This window comes from Bufo bufo, chromosome 3 (genome assembly GCF_905171765.1).
Source record: "Bufo bufo chromosome 3, aBufBuf1.1, whole genome shotgun sequence".
Taxonomy (NCBI): domain Eukaryota; kingdom Metazoa; phylum Chordata; class Amphibia; order Anura; family Bufonidae; genus Bufo; species Bufo bufo.
Genome location: NC_053391.1, coordinates 254,844,977 through 254,867,825, shown reverse-complemented (window position 1 = coordinate 254,867,825; position 22,849 = coordinate 254,844,977).

The following is a 22,849-nucleotide window of genomic DNA, read 5'->3' as shown; positions in this document are numbered from 1 at the left end:
GAACACAAAGGGGGAAATTTTATTGGTTCTTAAGACTAAAAATAATGATGTCACGAAGGGTGCGCCAAAATTTACTGCAGACACACATGAAAAATCTACATTAAAAGAAGTGACATTTTTGGAAGGGTTTTTCCAATTTTAACGTGACTATTAGGAGGTTAAACAATTTAGGTCATGTTCGGATGACAATTTCGCTTTAAATGGGGTGTACAGTGTTAAGTTATTGATAAACTATCCACAGAATAGTTAATCAGAATCAGATTAGCTGTTTGAAGGGGCCATGACGCTAGTACGATCGCTGCATCCTATATACTGTTTAGATTGTAGTGGCATTCTAGTAAATGGGAGAGGAGCATGTAATTACACTGAACCACCCCCACAAGTTAGACTGCGTGCAGGTTATCACTGAAGTGGATGCAGTTCTCGCACAAGCACCGCAACCTCTTCAAACAGTTGATCAGCAAGAGTGCCGGGAAGGGGCGTAACTACCAAAGTGGCAGACCATGCAACTGCTATGGGGCCCAGGGCAAGAGGGGGCCCAGTTGGGATCATCAACTCTTCTACTCGGGGTGAAAACTTGGTCAGAACTCTATCCTCTAAAGCAGGGGTGCACAACCTGCGGCCCAGGGGCCACATGCGGCCCTTGATACCATTCTGTGCGGCCCCCAACCATCTGGTAACAGACATATATGCCTATGTCTTGTGGCTGCTCACATGTATTTTTCATGTATTTCTCCCATTAGATGGAGTCCTGGAAGTGTAACTAGACATTAATGGTATATAATGTGTGTTCAATATGCCATAAGTACAATATTTCAGTTGTTAATACACCTTTACATTTTTATTTCGGCCCTCGCCATTGGTTCAGTCTGGCAATGTGGCCCCCAACCAGGAAACGTTGTGCACCCCTGCTCTAAAGGAACAACTTTTAGCAAATGAGACAGTGGAAAAAATAGTCCAAGGGTGAGTGAAAGGGGTTTAGGTGGTGTGATAAGGTGGACAGTGCGGGAAGAGGTGTATATCCCACTCAGATACCTCAGCTGGGTGGGATAGCTAAAATACAGGAGGTAATAGTCTTAGCAGCATGTAGGTTGCTGAGACAAGGTTATTGTTGGTGTAGACTGGGCCAGATTTTAGTTGGATTGGCAGATAGGATTGAAAGTGGGATCTGCCAATCCACACCCTTCCAGCATGGGTGTTCCCTTGGACCAGAGAGGATCGCAGGTGAGGTATGCGATAATCAAACTGGGATAAAGATACTCCCAGGGTGTCAGTTAGTGGGGAATGTACAGACAGAGGCCTGTTGAGGCTCTGTCAGTGTGGTCTCAGGCTCTCAGCAGGGCAAGGCTGAGGGGCCACAGGGCTAGGCGCTAGCCGGAACTTTGGGGGATGCCTTGACGCCTGGGAACAAGGGTCATGAGGCCAGAGTCAGCCACAATCCCCCAGAATGTTTTGAAGGGTCACAGCCCGGAAGCTGCTGGACAGTATGGCTGGAGAAAGCCGCATTTATGTTCCCTATATCAACAGCGTTCTGTATAGGCGAGTCAGGGATCATGTTATATGTTTAGGTAGAGCCCAGACGGAAAGGTTTTCATTTTGTATCGTGCACTGTTTGGACATTCAACACTGTTGTCAGCGAGAAAATTGTGACTGAGAGCCCGGAGATAGAGCTAATCCCTCACAATGGAAACCCTTCTGTTCTGTGTGGGGGGCCTGGTTTGATTCTTTCTATGGGGCCCTTCTCTATGTACGCTACTGGTGCCAGGTGTCGGACCTCAGCTGATCTGATATTGATGACCTGTTCTGAGGGTAGGTCATCTATATCCTGATGCTGTACAATCCCATTTAAATAAATAACAATCTCCTTTCTGTTACTTTTATTTAGCTTATTTCTTATCTTTTTAGATATGTTAAAATTATGGTTATGTTTTAGGGTGTTTTTTCTGTGACAGTGGTATATATTAGAGATGAGTGAACTTCTTGTCTGATTCGTTGAAATTTTCAAATAAAATGATTTGTGGCCAAAAAAATTCTATACGAATCAAAAGTGCTATAATTGGCCTTATGACACTGAAATCTTGTCATTTTTATTTTTTTATTTTGCTCTCTTCTATTAAAGCTCTTTAGTGCAATGAGGGCAATAGCATATAATGTCTGGTATGGGTAAAGGAAAAAATTATATCCACGGCACACTCGTATATTTTGCACGATAGTATATATTTTATTTTGTCATTGTTTGCCAACACCAACTTTATAGTTCAATCATCACATGAAGTCAGGGCCAACGTTTCGGTCCACCCGGGACCTTGATCACGGCCTATGATAGTACAGATAAATATATATTATAAGTAGAATATTGGTTCACAATAAAGGATAATAAATAAATAAACAATTTTTTCTAACATAATAATATGTCTGATAGCAGTCGGTGTATATAGTACCAAACGTATTGTGTGGAATCCATCTTACAGGTACTCCAGTGAATTAATAAACCAGTGCATGGTATGGGTAAACACATGATTGATGGCATTAACAAAGCGTGTTGAAAAACCCACAGTGTTTTGGCATCTGTTATGCTTTTTCGTATTAGAAGGCTTCCAAGAATTGTCCCTGATCTGGGGCAGGTGGTGTTTAAACATACACGGTGTTATGGGAAAAAACATTGGCTTATTCCCTTGTGAGGAAGTCACTGCAGAACATGTGTTGGGGTATGAGGATCCAGTCCTTTGGTCAGTATGGATACTATGTTACCTTATATCATAGATGGATGTCTATAATTCTTTAGGGATATGCTTTGTTTCTACATGTTTGGTGACCTATTATATCATGGGATTATTTTCACAGGTCTCTGTGTAGACCTGTATAAAGTGTGATGGTATATTTATGAATTGTGATCTTGAGACAAGACCTTCTGTTTTAATGTTTATGTATTGTAGCATTTTTAACTATTTTTATTATGTATTTTGTGAATAAAGATGAATTATTTTCAGTATGCTTTGGTGTATTCTTTCCCCTACCCTTGTGGATTGTAAGCTCTCACGGGCAGGGTCCTCTCCCCCTCTGTACCAATGTGTTAATAGTTTGATGTTTATTTTATTTCAATTTTTTTAGATTACGTATGTGTAAGCCCTCTTGATGTACAGCATCATGGAATTAATGATGCATTAAAATAAATATTAATATTATTAGGTCATTATTTTTCAATAGGTGTTTAGTTTTGTATACTTTTTTTTATACCATTTATCGATTTAGGTAAGAGGTTTTTGTGGTCATATATAGCTATAGGTAAATACATGGTTGATGGGGTTAACAAACAGCCTGTTTAAAAACACATTTGTTATGCTTTTTTATATTACAAACCTTCTAAAAATTGTTCTTTATTAGAGATGTCCCGAACTATTCGCCGGCGAACAGTTACCGGCGAACATAGCTTTTTCGCGTTCGCCTCGGCGGGCGAAGATATGCGATGTTCGGTCCGCCCCCTATTCGTCATCATTGAGTAAACTTTGACCCTGTACCTCACAGTCAGCAGACACATTCCAGCCAATCAGCAGCAGACCCTCCCTCCCAGACCCTCCCACCTCCTGGACAGCATCCATTTTAGATTCATTCGGAAGCTGCAGTCTTAGTGAGAGGAGGGACAGTGTAGCTGCTGCTGATTTAATAGGGAAATCGATAGCTAGGCCAGTGTATTCAGTGTCCACTCCAGTCCTCAAAGACTTATCTGATCTCTGCTGTAAGGACAGCACCCCAAAAAGCCCTTTTTAGGGCTAGTACATCAGTCTGCTTTTTTTTTTTTTTTCCTGTGTAATCTAATTGCAGTTGCCTGCCAGCGTGTGTGTCAGGCTCACAGCGTATACTGTGCCCACTTGCCCAGTGCCACCACTCATATCTGGTGTCACAGTAGGTTGCATTTAAAAAAAACAAAAAACTTTTTTGACTATAATATAATAGCAGTCAGTTGCTTGCACGCGTGTGTGTTTCAGGCCCTGCAAGTGCACAGTGTCACCAGCGCAACTCATATCTGGTGTCACAGTAGATTACAAAAAAAAAAAAAAACAACAATTTTGACTGTAAAATAGCAGCAGTCAGTTGCCTGCACGCGTGTGTGTTTCAGGCCCTGCAAGTGCATAGTGTCACCAGCGCAACTCATATCTGGTGTCACAGTAGATTACATTTTAAAAAACAACAACAACAATTTTGACTGTAATAGATTGAATAGCAGTTAGTTGTCTGCAAGCGTGTGTGTCAGGCCTACAGCGTCTACTCTGCCAACTTCTGCCAGTGCACAGTGCCACTCATATCTGGTGTCACAGTAGCTTGCACGCATAGTACAACTAAACTAATCTAAAAAAAAAATGACAGGCAGAGGCAGGCCACCCCGCAGGGGCCGTCGTGGTCGTGGTGCTGTGATTCCCTTTGGCCCTAGAATAATACCCAGTGTTCAGAGGCCACGTACCCTGAACTCAAAGTTCTGAGGACATAGTTGACTGGCTAACACAGGACACCCAATCTTCTACAGCTTCCGCTTGGAACCTTGACGCACCATCCTCCTCCAGCTCAGCTTCGGGCACCTCTCAAGTTACCACTCGCCCGCCTGCCACCACCACCAACACTAGCACCACAGCTGCTTCACTTGATCTGTCAGAGGAGTTATTTACACATCAGTTGGAAGAAATGAGTGATGCGCAACCATTATTGCCAGAAATTGCCAGAGGATATGTCTCAGTCAGGCAGCATTACACAGATGGACGTACGGTGTGATGATGATGTTGTACCCACTGCTGCTTCCTTTGCTGAGTTGTCAGATACAAGTGAAGCGGTTGATGATGACGATGTGTCCGTGGATGTCACGTGGGTGCCCGCTCAAAGAGAAGAAGAACAGGGGGAAAGTTCAGATGGGGAGACAGAGAGGAGGAGGAGACGAGTTGGAAGCAGGGGGAGGTCGTCGCAAAGAGTTAGTGGCAAAGTCAGACAGCATGCATCGGCACCCGGGGTCAGCCAGACAGCACGCCAATCAACGCATGCTGTTGCCACCACCAGAATGCCGTCATTGCAGAGCTCAGCAGTGTGGCATTTTTTTGTGTGTCTGCCTCTGACAACCGCGATGCCATTTGCAACCTGTGCCAAAAGAAAACTGAGTCGTGGGAAGTACAGCACCCACCTAGGTACAACTGCTTTGCGAAGGCACATGATCTCAAATCACAAACGCCTATGGGATCAACACATGAGTACAAGCAGCACGCAAACTCAAAGCCGCTATCCTCCTCCTGGTCCAGCATCTTCAGCCACGTCAACCACTGCTGTCCTCCTTGCCCCCTCTCAAATATCCGCCACTCCGTCTCTCGCCTTGAGCAGTTCCTGCTCATCTGCCCACAGTCAGGTGTCTGTCAAGGACATGTTTGAGCGTAAGAAGCCAATGTCACAAAGTCACCCCCTTGCCCGGCGTCTGACAGCTGGCTTGACGGAACTCTTAGCCCGCCAGCTTTTACCATACCAGCTGGTGGAGTGTGAGGCCTTCAAAAAATTTGTCGCTATTGGGACACCGCAGTGGAGGGTACCCGGCCGTAATTTATTTTCACAAAAGGCAATCCCCAACCTGTACTCGATTGTGCAAAAGGAAGTCATGGCATGTCTGGCACACAGTGTTGGGGCAAGGGTCCATCTGACCACTGATACCTGGTCTGCAAAGCACGGTCAGGGCAGGTATATCACCTACACTGCGCATTGGGTAAACCTGCTGACGGCTGCCGAGCATGTAATGCGTGGCTCTGCAGTGGAGTTGGTGACACCGCCACGACTTGCAGGCAGGCTTGCTGCCACCTCCTCTACTCCTCCTACTCCATCCTCTTCGATAACCTCCTCGGCTGAGTCCTCTTCTGCTGCTGCGTCTTGCTCCACATCAACTGCACCCCCCCCAGCTCCCCAGGGGCTATTCCACATCCCGGATACGACAGTGTCACGCCATCTTGCCTGAAAGCAGAGAGTCACACCGGACCAGCACTCCTGTCCGCCCTGAACGCACAGGTGGATCAGTGGCTGACTCTGCACCAACTGGAGATCGGCAAAGTGGTGTGTGACAACAGAAGCAATTTGTTGGCGGCATTGAATTTGGGCAAGTTGACACATGTGCCGTGCATTGCACATGTGTTGAATCTGATTGTACAACGCTTTGTGCATAAGTACCCAGGCTTACAGGACGTCCTCAAGCAGGCCAGGAAGGTGTGTGGCCATTTCAGGCGTTCCTACACAGCCATGGCGCACTTTTCAGATATCCAGCGGTGAAACAACATGCCAGTGTGGCGCTTGATTTGCAACAGCCCGACACGTTAGAACTCAACACTCCTAATGTTCGACCGCCTGCTCCAACAAGAAAAAGTTGTCAACGAGTATTTGTATGACCGGGGTGCTAGGACAGCCTCTGTGGAGCTGGGAATTTTTTTGCCACGTTACTGGACGCTCATGCGCAATGCCTGTAGGCTCATGCGTCCTTTTGAGGAGGTGACAAACCTAGTCAGTCGCACCGAAGGCACCATCAGCGACATCAAACCATTTGTTTTCTTCCTGGAGCGTGCCCTGCGAAGAGTGCTGGATCAGGCCGTAGATGAGCGTGAAGAGGAAGAGTTGTGGTAACCATCACCACCAGAAACAGCCGAATCAGCATCGCTTGCTGGACCTGTGGCAACGCTGGAAGAGGAGTCTGAGGAAGAGGAGTCAGAGGAGGAATGTGGCTTTGAGGAGGAGGAGGAAGACCAACCACAGCAGGCATCCCAGGGTGCTCATTGTCACCTATCTGATACCCTTGGTGTTGTACGTGGCTGGGGGGAAGAACAGACCTTCAGTGATATCAGTGAGGATGAGGAACGGGACATGAGTAGCTCGGCATCCAACCTTGTACAAATGGGGTCTTTCATGCTGTCGTGCCTGTTGAGGGACCATCGTATAAAAAGACTGAAGGAGAACCTCCTGTACTGGGTGGACATGCTACTAGACCCCCGGTATAAGCAGAAAGTGCCTGAAATGTTACCGAATTACCAGAAGTCGGAAAGGATGCAGCAGTTACAAAATAAATTAAAAAGTATGCTTTACACAGCGTATAAGGGTGATGTCACAGCACAATGGGAATCTAACAGGGGAAGAGGTGAAAGTAATCCTCCTCCTACCACGACCACACCGGCAAGGACAGGACGCTTTACAGACGTGTTGTTGATGGAGGACATGCGGACCTTTTTAAGTCCTACGCATCGCCACAGCCCTTCGGGGTCCATCCTCAGAGAACGACTCGACCGTCAGGAAGCAGACTACCTCACCTTAACTGCAGATATCGACACTCTGAGGAGCGATGAACCCCTTGACTACTGGGTGTGTAGGCTTGACCTGTGGCCTGAGCTATCCCAATTTGCGATAGAACTTCTGGCCTGCCCCGCTTCAAGTGTCCTGTCAGAAAGGACCTTCAGTGCAGCAGGAGGTATTGTCACTGAGAAGAGAAGTCACCTAGGTCAAAAAAGTCTAGATTACCTCACCTTTATTAAGATGAATGAGGCATGAATCCCGAAGGGACTGACAGTGGGCGATACATTTGACTAAAAAAGGCCTGATGAGATGAGCTGCCTTGGGCTAAAAATGGTCCACACGCTGCTGTATTTTATCTCTGCATGCCGGATGACTTGCATGACTTATCCGCCACCAACTAGGGTTCAAGCGGCAATGTTTTAGTGCACTTTCTGCCTGGAAAACATAAATTTTTCTGGCCGCTGCAACAATACCTAATTTTTCTGGCATGTGTACATGCCTAATTTTTCTGGCCTCTGGTGCTGCACTGTGGCTGCAAAAACAAAACAAAAAAAAAAGGCACATACATGTGTCAATTCCCCTTCGTGATCGTTACCTTGTTGTGGTGAAGGGGCTTGTGTATCACAATGAAGCGACCACCTCTATGAGTGTGTTGGCAATGGCAATGTGGGCACACCCCAGATGATAAGGTCGTTGCTTTATTGTGAACAGACCAAAAGCGATCGGCTGGATAATTTTGCATAGAAAAAACATTAATTTTCTTTGTGATCATCTAAGGTGATCATTAAAGCCTACTAGGCCAACAATGGGCCCACACTGCAGAATCATTGTTTTCTGGGTCACTTAACTGTCACTGAACTACCTCAGCACGACCATAGGCTTTGAAAAACCCCCATCGCCTGCAATCTCCCAAAGGTGCGCACGAGCACAGTCATCACTACACGAAGATTGACGCATAGAGGAATAAAATTTATGTCATGAGTGTGTCAACTATTGACAACTCTTTGCGGTTGTCTAAAATCTATTCCATACATGTCCCCTCTAAGGGGACGTAACAGGGATTAAACTGATAGGAATAGTACTACTTAAACACACTACTCATATCTGGTGGCACAGTACATTGCAAGGCGTACGCGCAGTGCCCCAAATTGGAAGTAGGAGGACCAACCAAGCATCTTTTTCCATCTCCCGGTTCCTAAAATCTATTCCATACACGTCCCCTGATAGGGGACATAACAGGGATTAAACTGATAGGAATAGTACTACTTAACATACCACTCATATTGGGAGGATTGCACAGTACATTACACGGCGCACGCGCAGTGCCCCAAATTGGAAGTAAGAGGACCGACCAAGCATCTTTTTCCATCTCCCGGTTCCTAAAATCTATTCCATACACCGGCCCCTGATAGGGGACAAAACAGAGATTAAACTGTTAAGAACTGATTTTTTTTTTATTTTAAAAAAAGAGGACAGCCTCTGCGGAGCTGGGTATTTTTTAGCCGCGTTACTGAACGCTCATGCACAATGGTTGTAGGCTTATGCGTCCTTTTGCGGAGGTGACAAACCTGGTCAGTCAAACCCAAGGCAACATCATCGACCTCATCCCATATGCGTTTTTTCTGGAGCGTGCCCTGCGAAGAGTGCTGGATCAGGCCGTAGATGAGCATGAAGAGGAAGAGTTGTGGTCACCATCACCACCAGAAGCAGCCTTGTCGTCGGCGATTGCTGGACCTGCAGCAACGCAGAGAGAGGAGTCTGAAGAAGAGGAGTCAGAGGAGGAAGGTGGCTTTGAGGAGGTGGAAGATCAACCACAGCAGGCGTCCCAGGGGGTATGTTGTCACCTTTCGGGGACCCTTGGTGTTGTACGTGGCTGGGTGGAGGAAGAGACCTTCAATGACGTCAGTGAGGACAAAGAACGGGACATGGCTAGCTTGGCATCCAACCTTGTGCAAATGGGGAGTTTGCGGTTGTGCAAATGGACTGTTTGAGGTTGTTTTCGGTGCGTTAAACAGGGCGTTTGGTCTGTCACTGTGAAGCGGGCGTAACCCTTGCACTACCTGATCGATACAACATTATACCTGATCGTATACACACACTGGATGTTTTAAAGCACGTTATTCCAAACAATTTAGGAATGTTAGGTGATTTATGCCCTTTATGGATTAAAACCCGACTCTGCGTCAACTACGTAATTTTCCATGGGAGTTTTGCCATGGATCCCCCTCCGGCATGCCACAGTCCAGGTGTTAGTCCCCTTGAAACAACTTTTCCATCACTATTGTTGCCAGAAAGAGTCCCTGTGGGTTTTAAAATTCTCCTGACTATTGAAGTCTATGGCGGTTCGCCCGGTTCACGACATCTCTATTCTTTATTAGTGCAGATGGTGTTTAAAGGGCATATGTCAGCAGATTTGTACCTATTAACCCCTTAGGGTCTTAGGATGTACCGGTACACCATGTTTCCCGAGTCCTTAAGGACCCAGGGCGTAGTGGTACGTCCTAAGTTTAAAACTAGATTATGGCGCTGCGGGCGGTGATCGGAACAGGATGTCCGCTGAAATCATTCAGCGGGCATCCTGTCACAACGCCGTGTCGGCGATCGCCGCAAACCGCAGGTCAATTCAGACCTACGGTTTGCGGCTTTTACCTTATGCGGCGGCGGTAAAGGAGGTGCCATCGGGTCCCCATTTGGCTGTAGCGGGGACCCGATGGCATGGAAGGCAGTGCAATGCCTTCCTGAGGCATCTGCGCTGCCTTCCAGTGACGAGCCTGTGAGATCCAGCCCCCTGGATCTGACAGGCCGGAAGCTGTATGAGTAATACTCACAGTATTACTCATATAGCCAATGCATTCCAATACAGAAGTATTGGAATGCATTGTAAAAGGGATTAGATCCCCAAAAGTTGAAGTCCCAAAGTGGGACAAAAATAAAGTAAAAAAAAAGTTGAAAAAATAAAGTTCCCCCCCAAAAATTAAAAGTTTCAAGTAAAAATAAACAAAAACGTCATTTTCCCCAAATAAAGTAAAAAAAAAAATTGTAAAAAATAGTGAAAAAAAAGTTGACATATTAGGTATCGACGCGTCCGTATCGACCGGCTCTATAAAAATATCACATGACCTAACCCCTCAGATGAACACCGTAAAAAATAAAAAATAAAAACTGTGCTAAATAAACAATTTTTTGTCACCTTACATCACAAAAAATGTAATAGCAAGCGATCAAAAAGTCATATGCACCCCAAAATAGTGCCAATTAAACCGTCATCTCATTCCACAAAAATCATACCCTACCCAAGGTAATCGCCCAAAAACTGAGAAAAAATTATGGCTCTCAGACTATGGAAACACTAAAACTTGATTTTTTTGGGTTCAAAAAAGAAATCATTGAGTAAAACTTACATAAATAAAAAAAGTATACATATTAGGTATCGCAGCATCCGTAATAACTTGCTCTATAAAAATATCACATGACCTAACCCCTCAGGGGAATACCGAAAAAAAATTAAAAGCAAAACTGTGTAAAAAAAGCCATTTTTTGTCACCTTACATCACAAACAGTGTAATAGCAAGCGATCAAAAAGCCACACGCACCCTAAAATAGTGCCAATAAAACCGTCATCTCATTTCGCAAAAATCATACCCTACCCAAGGTAATCGCCCAAAAACGGAAAAAATTATGGCTCTCAGACTATGGAAACACTAAAACATGATTTTTTTTGTTTCAAAAAAGAAATCATTGTGTAAAACTTACATAAATAAAAAAAAGTATACATATTAGGTATCGCCCCATCCGTGACAACCTGTTCTATAAAAATATCACATGATCTAACCTGTCAGATGAATGTTGTAAATAACAAAAAATTTAAACGGTGCCAAAACAGCTATTTCTTGTTACCTTGCCTCACAAAAACTGAAATATAGAGCAACCAAAAATCATATGTAACCTAAACTAGTACCAACAAAACTGCCACCCTATCCCGTAGTTTCTAAAATGGGGTCACTTTTTTGGAGTTTCTACTCTAGGGGTGCCAAAAAATTGAAATTCTGAAATTTCATCTTCATTTGCCAATAACTCTTGTGGAACACCTAAAGGGTTAACGATGTTTGTAAAATCTGTTTTGAATACCTTGAGGGGTGTAGTTTCCTAGATGGGGTCACTTTTATGGAGTTTCTACTCTAGGGGTGCATCAGGGGGGCTTCAAATGGGACATGGTGTCAAAAAAACCAGTCCAGCAAAACCTGCCTTCCAAAAATCGTATGGCATTCCTTTCCTTCTGCGCCTTACCGTGTGCCCGTACAGCGGTTTACGACCACATATTGGGTGTTTCTGTAAACTACAGAATCAGGGATATAAATATTTAGTTTGGTTTGGCTGTTAACTCTTGCACTTTAACTGGAAAAAATTATTAAAATGGAAAATCTGCCAAAAAAGTGAAATTTTGAAATTGTATCTCTATTTTCCATTAATTCTTGTGGAACACCTAAAGGGTTAACAAAGTTTGTAAAATCAGTTCTGAATACCTTGAGGGGTGTAGTTTATAGAATGGAGTCCTTTTTCGGGTGGTTTCTATTATGTAAGCCATTGCAAAGTGACTTCAGACCTGAACTGGTCCCTAAAAATTGGGTTTTTGAAAATTTCTGAAAAATTTCAAGATTTGTTTCTAAACTTCTAAGTAGAGTTGAGCGAACACCTGGATGTTAGGGTTCGAGAAGTTCGGCCGAACTTCCCGGAAATGTTCGGGTTCGGGATCCGAACCCGACCCGAACTTCGTCCCGAACCCGAACCCCATTGAAGTCAATGGGGACCCAAACTTTTCGGCACTAAAAAGGCTGTAAAACAGCCCAGGAAAGAGCTAGAGGGCTGCAAAAGGCAGCAACATGTAGGTAAATCCCCTGCAAACAAATGTGGATAGGGAAATGAATTAAAAAATAAATAAAATAAAAAAATTAACCAATATCAATTGGACAGAGGTCCCATAGCAGAGAATCGGGCTTCACGTCAGCAGAGAATCAGTCTCTTCATGCCATAGCAGAGAATCTGGCTTCATGTCAGCAGAGAATCAGTCTTCATGTCATAGCAGAGAATCAGGCTTCACGTCACCCACCACTGGAACAGGCCACTGTCACATATTTAGGCCCAGGCACCCAGGCAGAGGAGAGAGGTCCCATAACAGAGATTCAGGCTTCATGTCAGCACAGAATCAGTCTTCATGTCATAGCAGAGAATCAGGCTTCACGTCACCCACCACTGGAACAGGCCACTGTCACACATTTAGGCCCAGGCACCCAGGCAGAGGAGAGAGGTCCCATAACAGAGATTCAGGCTTCATGTCAGCAGAGAATCAGTCTTCATGTCATAGCAGAGAATCAGGCTTCACGTCACCCACCACTGGAACAGGCCACTGTCACATATTTAGGCCCAGGCACCCAGGCAGAGGAGAGAGGTCCCATAACAGAGATTCAGGCTTCATGTCAGCACAGAATCAGTCTTCATGTCATAACGTGTGTGTTAAGTTTTTCTGAAAGACACTATCAGCACCTTGAATCTAAGATATCCTTTTTGGGATAGATTTCAAGTAGGCCTGATATAGCATAAACTACTTATTTTGAGAATGGCAAATTTGGGAATAATTTTTCAACCCAGAACAAAAACTGTGCTTTTACGGTCACTACAAATAACTTGACCAGCTAAAACAGTACAGATTTGGTTGAATAGAAATGTCAGGTCTATTTTTTAGGCGCTGGGTGACAGGCTCAACTTGCCCCTGATGTAGTATATGGCCAAAAAATAACCACACTATTGATGGTTAAATGCACTTGGGTGACACAGGCTCAGCCTGCACCTGATGTAGTATATGGCCAAAAATTAACCACACTGTTGATGGTTAAATGCACTTGGGTGACACAGGCTCAGCCTGCACCTGATGTAGTATATGGCCAAAAATTAACCACACTGTTGATGGTTAAATGCACTTGGGTGACACAGGCTCAGCCTGCACCTGATGTAGTATATGGCCAAAAAATAACCACACTGTTGATGGTTAAATGCACTTGGGTGACACAGGCTCAGCCTGCACCTGATGTAGTATATGGCCAAAAAATAACCAGACTGTTGATGGTTAAATGCACTTCGGTGACACAGGCTCAGCCTGCAGCTGATGTAGGATATAGCAAAAAATAACCACACTATTGATGGTTAAAAGCACTTGGTGGTAGCTTGTGCTGGCGCACCACAAGCCACAAAATGGCCGCCGATCACCCCAGAAAAAAGTGATATAAAAACGCTCTGGGCAGCCTAAAAAAAGTGAGTAAGTCGATATTAGCACTTCAATGATCCACAGCTGGAGATCGATCACAGAATGAAGTCTTTTGGAGGAGTTAATCTGCCTAATCTCGCCCTAACGTCGCAGCAGCAACCTCTCCCTATGCTTGAATCAGCAGAGTGACGTGCAGCGCTACGTGACCCAAGCTTATATAGAGGCTGGGTCACATGCTGCACTGGCCAATCACAGCCATGCCAATAGTAGGCAAGGCTGTGATGGCCTCTTGGGGCAAGTAGTATGACGCTTGTTGATTGGCTGCTTTGCAGCCTTTCAAAAAGCGCCACGAAAGCGCCGAACACCGAACCCGAACCCGGACTTTTACGAAAATGTTCGGGTTCGGGTCCGTGTCACGGACACCCCAAAATTCGGTACGAGCCCGAACTATACAGTTCGGGTTCGCTCATCCCTACTTCTAAGCCTTGTAACATCCCCAAAAAATAAAATATCATTCCCAAAATGATCCAAACATGAAGTAGACATATGGGAAATGTAAAGTAATAATTATTTTTGGAGGTATTAAAATGTATTATGAAGTAGAGAAATTGAAACTTGGAAATTTGCTATTTTTTTTACAAATTTTTGGTAAATTTGGTATTTTTTTATAAATAAAAAAGAATTTTTTTGACTTCAGTTTACCAGTGTCATGAAGTACAATATATTCCAAAGAAGGTCGGCACTGCTCAGGAAATTTGGCGGTGCACGTGTCTGCGGGCAGGAATCCCAGTAGATAATTCGCAAATAAAGACCGGCACTCGCTTGATGAATATTCTTGTAGATTTATTCAGTCACATATTCCATCACAGTGACGCGTTTCAGCAAACTATATGCTTTCATCAGACATGTGTATACAACTTACCACTAGCTCTGATATATATACAAAGGAAATGACATCACATTGTTACAATAAACTCCTCCCTCAATCAATTGTCTGGGGAGTATGTGAATCAACTTAATCTAACAGGTGAAATGTATTATCAGAAACATCTAGTTTCGATAAAAACAGAGAGGAAACATCGTACAAATAATCGCATCACATGAAGCTACTGACATTGTAATCTCGATCGAGACCTTTCGGATCCATGGTTTGTAACCGATGGATCCAATATGCCTCACGTTTCAAAAGCAACTTATTTCTATCTCCACCGCTCGAGGTAAAGTTCTATGACCTTCTATGACCTGATAGCGTAATTGTGCTATAGTGTGTCCCTTTTGATGAAAGTGGTATGGTAGTGGGAGTAGCAAGTTCTCCTTTCTAATTGACGATTTATGTTTACTCAGTCGATCTTTTATTCTCATAGAGGTTTCCCCCACATACAATAAACCACAGGGACATTTAAGAATATACACTACAAATTGATTATCGCAGGTAAAAACCCCTCGAATAGGGATTTGTTTGCCAGTATGTGGGTGTGAAAAATAACCACCCTTAATAACATTCGAACAATTCACACAATTTAAACATGGGAATGTGCCTTGTCTCGGGGTGGATAATGTAGTCTGTCTAGGGCCAATCTTATTGCTGCCTATATCTGCTCTAACAATCTTATCGCGCAGATTATCTGCTCTTTTGAAACACATCATCGGGGGTCTCTTAAACTCATCAATATGGGGGTAAGATCTCGAAACTATCTGCCAATGTTTATTGACTATGCTTTTAACCCTTTGGATTCAAGGGTGATATTTAACCACCAGTGGAATCCGTGATGTTTTAGTAGGTTTAACCTCTTGTAGACCTTCCAGTCTATTTCTCTGTTCATCCAGTAGTTGTCTGGGGTAACCGCTCTCTAAGAATTTGTCAGTCATTTCTTCTAGACGTATGTTTAGGGTATCTGGATTGCTCACAATCCGCTTGACCCGCTGATACTATGAAAATGGAATGGATTTTTTGGTGGATTCTGGATGGCTACTGGTGAAAGAGAGTAGGCTGTTTCGATCTCTATTTTTAATGATAAGATTGTGAGAGCAGATATAGGCAGCAATAAGATTGGCCCTAGACAGACTACATTATCCACCCCGAGACAAGGCACATTCCCATGTTTAAATTGTGTGAATTGTTCGAATGTTTTTAAGGGTGGTTATTTTTCACAACCGCATACTGGCGAACAAATCCCTATTCGAGGGGTTTTTACCTGCGATAGTCGATTTGTAGTGTATATTCTTAAATGTCCCTGTGGTTTATTGTATGTGGGGGAAACCTCCTTGAGAATTAAAGATCGACTGAGTAAACATAAATCGACAATTAGAAAGGAGAACTTGCTACTCCCACTACCATACCACTTTCATCAAAAGGGACATACTATAGCACAAATACGCTATCAGGTCATAGAAGGTGTTACTTTACCTCGACGCGATGGAGATAGAAATAAATTGCTTTTGAAATGTGAGGCATATTGGATCCATCGGTTACAAACCATGGATCCCAAAGGTCTCGATCGAGATTACAATGTCAGTAGCTTCATGTGATGCGATTATTTGTACGATGTTTCCTCTCTGGTTTTTTTCGAAACGAAACTAGATGTTTCTGATAATGCATTTCACCTGTTAGATTAAGTTGATTCACATACTCCCCAGACACTTGATTGAGGGAGGAGTTTATTGTAACAATGTGATGTCATTTCCTTTGTATATATATCAGAGCTAGTGGTAAGTTGTATACACATGCCTGATGAAAGCATATAGTTTGCTGAAACGCGTCACTATAATGGAATATGTGACTGAATAAATCTACAAGAATATTCATCAAGCGAGTGCTGGTCTTTATTTGCGAATAAAGTACAATATGTGACGAAAAAACAATCTCAGAATGGCCTGGATACGGCAAAGCGTTTTAAAGTTATCAGCACTTAAAGTGACACTGGTCAGATTTGCAAAAAATGGCCAAGTCCTTAAGGTGAAATAGGACTGATTCCTTAAGGGGTTAAACTGGCTGACCTGTTGCATGTGAACTTGGCACCTAAAGGCATTTGTTTTGGTCCCATGTTCATATGTGCCCGCATTGCTATGAAAAATGATGTTTTAATAAAAGCAAATGAGCCGTTACCCTTAGAGGCTAAGCTCTCTCTGCAGGACCAGGCAGTGCAAATGTGATCACACCTAGCCCTGTGCAGAGGGCGTGGCAGTTGCAGAGAGAGCTGAGCCTCTAGGCATAATGGCAATGCCTTCACTGCTCTTAGAGGCTCATTTGCATATATTAAAACTTCATTTTTCTCAGCAAAGCAGGTGCATATGAACATAGGACCAACACAGATGCCTTCAGTTGCCAAGTGCACATGCAAAAGGACAGACAGTTTCAAAGGTACAAATCTGCTGACAGATGCACTTTAAAAGCACACAGTATTTAGGGAAAGAAAATTGTGGCTTGTTGGGAACAAGCATTCTAAAATTATACATTAACTTTAACAGATTCCTGCCCTTCTTTTTACACACACAAGTGTTATTGTGTCAGAAAAAACAGCGGCTTGTTCTCAGGGGTGCACCTAGCTTTTCTTCTGCCTTAGGCGAAAACTGAAATGACGTACCCACCCATGACAATTTATTAACCTAACCCCTTTGCAACAATGAAATCTCTCATTGCCCGTCGCCCTTCTGTTGCCCCCCTCTTGCCCCTACCTGGTGCTGCCTGAGGCGATCGCCTCACCTGGCCTCATTGGTGGTGCACCCCTGCTTGTTCTGAATGAGCCTGGAAAAATGCTCCATTTTAATTGGGAGCAGCAGCAGTACTGTGTGGTTGTGGAAAGAGTAGGGTAATAGTGGCACGTGGCCACAAAAGTAGCAGCAGCAGTAGTAGCACAGCATGGAACAGACATGGCAGTACATGTGTGTGCGGCTGTGTTGGGGTAGTAGAGTAGAAGTGGCAGCTGTGTAGGGGTAGTGGCAATAAGTGTAATGGAAATGGCAGTAGGTGGATTAGCAGAGGAGAGGAGCAGCTGCGGTGGAAGCAATAGCAGCAGCCATACAGTACAAAACATAATGGTAGGCAGGCAGACAGTACCAGTGATGTGATGAGGCTGGTAATAAATAGCCACTGTCAGCAATGGCATATCTATTCACCGGCCTCAGCCAAAAGCAGAGGTGTAGCTAGACTTTCCTGCACCTGGGGCAAAGGTTAGCAAGTGGCGGAATTTTTTTTAATACTACTCTAACTCCGCCCAATCACACCCAGTCCTCTTAAGGTAATAGCCTCATAAATATTTTTACACCTGCTTTAGGTGTAAAAATAGTCACAAGCCCCCTTTTTGCAACTATTTAGGAAAGGTGAGTGGTGACTGTCCAGGCACATTTACTATTTTTTACATCTGAAAACATGTGTAAAAATGGAGTAAAAACTGCTCCAGTCAGGGCCTCTAGTGGTTTTCACTTCAGGCGCATAGACTGCCAGAGGTGCGTCTAATTTATGACAAGGCGTGCACATTATCATACATTAGGCTAATCTTCTGGCAGTGCAGAGGGGGAATACATATTGGCATGAAAAGCCGGTCTTTGTAAATGACCAATATGTGTACACCTGATTAAATCTATCATAGGGTACATGGCAGTACTAATGCACCTTGTGATAAATAAAAGAACCAACTGGTCCTACCTAATCAAGGGTTTCACTGGTGTGTCAGAGTGATGTCCGCTGAATAACCATATAAACAAGGCATGGTAATTGTCTGTCCCTGTTAAATCCCTTGAGGGAGTACTGTGCTGGCTCTCTGCTTCACCATCGTGATCAACTGCCTTGACACCTCCTCAAACCTCTGCCTGGGGTAAGCCCCACTTGACCCCCCTCCCCCCTCCTTGATACGTCCCTGGCAAGAGGTGTGTGAAAATCTTCACTGATCCATGCATCATTCATTTTGACAAAAATGGTTCTTTGTAAAAAACTTTGTCTTGGTATGACAACACCACCGATCACGCTGAAACCCCTCTCTGAGATAACACTGGAGGTTAGAGAAGACAGTACAGAGAGAGAAAACTGGCCAGTTCAAGCCACTGTTCCATTCTGCATGCCCAGAAGTCCATGGGGTCAGGTAATATGTTATGTGCTGGAGAAAGGTAGGACTGAGCCTGGTTGTTCAGGCGCTGTCTCAGTTTGCTGCTTTGTGCCAGTCTGGTGTAACACATGAAAAAATGCCTCATCATGTTGATGATACTGATCTTGCTGCAACTAATGTGGCTACTGTTGTTTGTGGTAGCCGAGAAGGGGAAAAATTGATTACTAGGCAGAGAATGGAGAGATGCTTCCTGGTGAGACACACAGACGGCAGGTGTCTGCTCACTGAAAGCTGTGGCAAGCTGCATACAAAGTGTATCCTCGTAATGAATTTGGGCTCCCTTTTGGCAACAGGAAAACATTTCTCCATTTTGTTTTGATAGCGAGGGTGTAAAATGGTTATCCAGCTATCCAGCTATTACATGGCTATCCAGAATTCATCAGATTGCTTGATGCTAACGATATGCCTGTCAGTACGTAAGCAAGCAGTCATACAGCTTGCCATGTTTGCCAATGTGCCCAAGGATCCAGTTCTTTCATCATGATCACCTCCTGCTCCTCCACCGCTGACTCCTTCTCCCGCCGTGATAGCTCCTCATCCTCCTCCTCCACTTCCTTATCCATGAGACCTTGTCCATGTGGGTCATTAACAGTTACTGGGAGGCCAGCAAGATGCGAAAGCTGTTCTTCTTCTGTCCTCCGTAGTTGCATCAGCATGAGTGTCTACTGTAAGATAAATATCAGGGGGATTACATTGTTGATGCCATAATTTTCCATACAGACAAATCTTCGAAGGGCCTGAGTACACAGCAAGCTTCTCTGATGAATTGCCAGCTGGAACTTTGAGGATTAAGTGGTGCAAATGCAGCATCGTCGGGCGCACTACTTGGGGTTTTCTTAAAGTACATATTTGTCATGACGCCAGTTGCAGTGAAGCAGCAAGGGCACAGGGCCCCTTTTAGTGATGTAGTAGATGGTACCCAGGTTTAGGAATGCCAGAGTGGTGTAGGTTGGCCAAAATGTCCCTTAATGGTGTTGCACGTGTCACGGTGCTCCTACCTGGATATACTGGAACCCCAGGTGTGGCCCTCCGATACACAGAAAAAGGGAGCAGTTGTAGTAGGGAGAAAATCAAAGAGAAAACAAAGATAAAAACATCCTGCATGGTATGATAAATAAATATGCGGATGTCCCTGGCCACATTCACAAAAAAAAAATCACTGAAAAAAAAGAGAATAATGCACTAACAAAATAGATGCAAGAATTATATATGGTCCAAGCCCTCACTCTGATGTAATAAAATCTGAAACTCTTAGCCAATATATCTTGATCAAAACACATCTGTGCCCACCTACCCAGCGCCTAGGTGGTCTCAGGTCAGGCGGGTCCTACGCTAAAACTACCTAAGCCATTGGGCTTCTACAGTATGTTCAGGAGCGCAGACTCCTCACATATGGTGTGCTGATCCTAGTCACCTCTATGTGCATCCAGCAACCAATGAGAGGAGGAGCAAGCACACTGATATGTACCACCTAATCAAGGCGGTCTGTTTGATAGGAAGGGCAAAAGTGCACAGGAATGCTACTCCCAAGACAAAATAGGAGTGCATTCACACTCGAAGGTGCCACTCCCTCAAGCATATACTACATAATACACAAAAAAAATCACAGAGAAAACAAAGATAAAAACATCCTGCATGGTATGATAAATAAATATGCGGATGTCCCTGGCCACACTCACGAAAAAAAAAATCACAGAAAAAAAGGATAATAATGCACTAACAAAATAGATGCAAGCATTATATATGGACCAAGCCCGCCATCTGTGCCCACCTACCCAGTGCCAAGGTGGCCTCAGGTCAGACGGGTCCTATGCTAAACCTACCTAAGCCATTGGGCTTCTATGTTCAGGAGCGCAGACTCCGCACATATGGTGTGCTGCTCCTAGTCACCTCCATGTGCATGAAGCAACCAATGGGAGGAGGAACAAGCACACCTATATGCACCACCTATTCCAGGCAGTCTGTTTGATAGTGATTTTTTTCATGAATGTGGCCAGGGACATCCGCATATTTATTTATCATACCATGCAGGATGTTTTTATCTTTGTTTTCTCTGGGATTTTTATTATGTAGTATATGCTTGAGGGAGTGGCACCTTGTGCGGGAGTGTGAATGCGCTCCTATTTTGTCTTTGGAGTAGCATTCCTTTGCACTTTTGCCCTTTCTATCAAACAGACCGCCTTGATTAGGTGGTACATATAGGTGTGCTTGTTCCTCCTCCCATTGGTTGCTTGATGCACATAAAGGTGACTAGGAGCAGCACACCATATGTGCGGAGTCTGCGCTCCTGAACATAAAAGCCCAATGACTTAAGTAGGTTTAGCGTAGGACTAGCCTGACCTGAGACCACCTTGGCGCTGGGTAGGTGGGCACAGATGTGTTTTGATCAAGATATATTTGCTAAGAGTCAGATTTTATTACATCATAGTGAGGGCTTGGTCCATATATAATGCTTGCATCTATTTTGTTAGTGCATTATTATCCTTTTTTCTGTGATTTTTTGTGAATGTGGCCAGTGACATCCACATATTTATTTATCATACCATGTAGGATGTTTTTATCTTAGTTTTTTTCTGTGATTTCTTTGCTTATTATGTTGTATATGCGTGAGGGAGTGGCACCTTCAAGTGTGAATGCGCTCCTATTTTGTCTTGGGAGTAGCATTCCTGTGCACTTTTGCCCTTTCTATCAAACAGACCGCCTTGATTAGGTGGTACATATAGGTGTGCTTGCTCCTCCTCCCATTGGTTGCTGGATGCACATAGAGGTGACTAGGAGCAGCACACCATATGTGCGGAGTCTGCGCTCCTGAACATACTGTAGAAGCCCAATGGCTTAGGTAGGTTTAGCATAGGACCCGCCTGACCTTAGACCACCTTGGAGCTGGGTAGGTGGGCACAGATGTGTTTTGATCAAGATATATTGGCTAAGAGTCTCAGATTTTATTACATCAGAGTGAGGGCTTGGTCCATATATAATGCTTGCATCTATTTTGTTAGTGCATTATTATCCTTTTTTTCTGTGATTTTTTTTTCATGCAGTAGTAGTAGGGGATGAAGAATAAATTGAGTCCAGACCTTGTGATGAAGTTTATAACAGTTTTACTTGAATAAACTTTTCTTCAAACAATTTACAGGTTTTTTCTTGGTTTCCAGAAGGCATTGGCATTAACGGTGGCAGGCAAACTCCTCTTTGCTACATCAGTTGCTCTCGGACTCTGCTGACTATAGAACTCAGCTTCTTCTTTATGCTGTACTTCACTTTTTAGTCTGGTCTGTCTCTAACTTTATCCAGGGAAAACTTTACTCCTGGTTTCTGTGGCTCTTTGCTTTGGACTCCAGATCCAGCTGAGCTGAAGGTGCTCAAGCTGGTCCAGACTAGTGTTGTTGCGAATATTCTAATCGTGAATTTTTATTGTGAATATCAGCATTTTGAGAATTCGCAAAGATGTAGAATATAGTGCTATATATTCATAATCGCGAATATTCTAGATTTTTTTTTCATCCGTAACCTCACTTTTTGCTTGTGGGCCAATCAGAAGGTTACAATACCTTTGTCAGAGCTTAGCAACATCCCTAGCAACCAATAGGAAAGTTGCCTACCCCTTACTATATAAGAACCTCCCCAGCAGCCATTTTCTGCTGTTTTTTGCAGGTCTGAGAGAGAGAGAGCAGTGACATTGCAGTGCTCTGTGCTTTCCTCTGGATCCTTTTCCTTATTCAATTACATTAGATAGTTAGTTAGCTCATATATATATATATAATACAGATAGTTAGTGGGAGATAGTCAGTATAGGTTAGATAGTGATATACAGTCAGTCCATAAATATTGGGACATCGACACAATTCTAAATTTTTTGGCTTTATGGACCACCACAATGGATTTGAAATGAAACGAACATGATGTGCTTTAACTGCAGACTGTCAGCTTTAATTTGAGGGTATTTACATCCAAATCAAGTGAACGGTGTAGGAATTACAACAGTTTGCATATGTGCCTCCCACTTGTTATGGGAACAAAAGTAATGGGACCTAATAATAATCATAAATCAAACTTTCACTTTTTAATACTTGGTTGCAAATCCTTTGCAGTCAATTACATCCTGAAGTCTGGAACACATAGACATCACCAGACGCTGGGTTTCATCCCTGGTGATGCTCTGCCAGGCCTCTACTGCAACTGTCTTCAGTTCCTG